Here is a 2312-nt window from a genome sequence, read left to right as displayed (position 1 = left end):
GACTCTCTGGCATGCAGATGGCAGATCATAGGACTTCTTGGACACCAATTCTACAGGAGCCAATTTCTACAACAAATCTCATCTTCTATATGGCCATACACATCTGATTCTTTCTGCTTCTCTGGAGAACCATACCTAATAAACACAGCAAGAACCTCTCTGAGAAAATGAAGCTCAGACACTGTCAGAGTCCTGTCCTCAAACCAGGAGGAGAGCAGCCTATACTTAGACCTGAGCTTTGGAGGATGGAGCCTGGCTCCTTTGAAAAGATAAATAAGATTGAAAATCCCTTAGCCAAACTAACCAAAAGAAAAAGAGAGAAAACCCAAATTAATAAATTTGGAGATGAAAAAGAAAAAATCACCAGATACATTTCAAAAATCTAGCAGATCATTAGGGACTACTTTGACAACTTAGATTCCAATAAATTGAAAAAACCAGAAGAAATGGATATATTTCTACACATATATTGGCAAAATGAATCAAAGGAACATTAAAAAACAAACATACTAATAACTTGTAATGAGATAGAATCAGTAATAAAAAGCCTTTCAATGAAGAAAAGCCCAAGACCAGATGGATTCTCAGCAGGTTTCTATGAAACCTTTAAAAAAACAACTAATGCCCAAACTCCTCAAATTATCCCATGAAAAAGAAAGAGATGGGCTCTCCTAGAAGTGGTCCACATGCTTACACCATGATCTACTTGGGCACCAGGGGAGGTTTTAATATTTGTTAAAATTAGGGACATGGTAGGAACTGTGTCTTGCACCGGGCTGTGCACACCAGGAGGAAGTTCTTTGCACAGTGCTAGGCCGAGATGGATCTGCTCAGGGCCCAACAGCTGGCAACAGAGCTAGAAGTGGAGATGATGGTGGACATGCACAACAGAATGACCAGTGCCTGCCACCAGAAGTGTGTGTCTCTCCACGATAAGGAAGCAGAACTGTCCAAGGGCATGATTTGGACATTCATGAATGGATGGGCAAAAAGTCTACAGAGTTGTCTATGCAGAATGAAGAGGTGATGAAGAGTGTGCAGCAGAGCTCTGGTCCTGCAAGAGGCCCTCAGACAGCATATACCTGAGGTGCACCTTGCTTCTCCCCACTTATTTTATAAAAATGCCCCCTATTGGGTGTCATGTGAAGACTGCCAAGCCTAGGCTCTCTCTGGAGCATCTCCAGGAGCTCTGATTGTGGTAGAGCAATCTTGTAGAAGGGATATTTGTCACACTGGTATGTGACTGTGTGTATGTGTTTGTGTTTGTGTGTGTATGTGTGTGTGTGTTTTAAAGCATGTTTGTTGACACCTACAAAAAAAAAAAAAGAAAGGGATGAAACACTTCCAAATTCATTCTATTAAGCCAGGATTACACACATAACAAAACCAGATAAGGACACATCTAATGTAGGAAACTACATTAGAAAACTACAGAACAATACCCCTGATAAACCTAGATGCAAAAATATTTAATAAAATATTAACACATCATGTTCAAGAACATATTAAGAAGATTGTACACCACAACCAGGTTGGTTTCATTCCAGCAATAGGATGGTTTCATATAAGCAAATCAGTAAATGTAATTCCTCATATAAAAAGAATTAAGAAAAAAATCAATTAGTCATTTCAATAGGTCTTCAACAAAATTCTGCACCCATTCATGATTAAAAACACAGAAGAAACTAGGCATAGAAACAACCTACCTCAACACCATAAAAGCTATATGTAAAAATCCCAAAGCCAACCTCAGAGTAAATGGGAAAAAAACTGAAAGTATTTCCTTCAAAAGCTGGGACAAGATAAGGACATCCACTCTCACCACTCTATTTAATATAGTGCTCTAGCTAGAGCAGTTAAGGAAGAGAAGGAAATAAAAGGGGTAAAATAGGGAAAAAAGAAGTCAAATTATCACTGTTTACAGATGATATGATCCTATACCTAGAAGATAAAAAAAATCCACCAAAAGACTGCTAGAGCCAATATGCAAATTTGACAAATAGCATGACACAAAATCAGCATACAAAAATCAATAGCTTTTCAATATACAATGAATTAGGTGAGAAAGAAATCAGGTAAATAGTTACATTCACAATAGCTTCAAAAAAATAAAATGAAATGTCTAGGAATAAATCTATGTAAGGAAGTAAAAGACCTCTACAATGAAACCTATCAATCATTGAAGAAAGAATTGAAGAATACATTAGAATATGGAAAGACCTTCCATATTCATGGACAGGCAGTATTAATTTTGTGGAAATGGCCATACTACCAAAAAGCAATATATAGATTCCATAAAATCCCCAACAAAA

At 37.3% G+C, this 2312-nt stretch overlaps 1 pseudogene; it reads left to right on the top strand.

Moving 5' to 3' along the window:
- Positions 1-820: 820 nt before the first annotated feature.
- On the top strand, positions 821-1086 carry LOC144253626 (mitochondrial import inner membrane translocase subunit Tim10 pseudogene; annotated as a pseudogene).
- The last annotated feature ends 1226 nt before the right edge of the window (positions 1087-2312 follow it).

The sequence above is a fragment of the Urocitellus parryii genome, chromosome 3, assembly GCF_045843805.1.
Source record: "Urocitellus parryii isolate mUroPar1 chromosome 3, mUroPar1.hap1, whole genome shotgun sequence".
Lineage (NCBI taxonomy): Eukaryota > Metazoa > Chordata > Mammalia > Rodentia > Sciuridae > Urocitellus > Urocitellus parryii.
The sequence above is the reverse complement of the archived record's forward strand: the minus strand, read 5'-3'. Positions and strand labels throughout refer to the sequence as shown.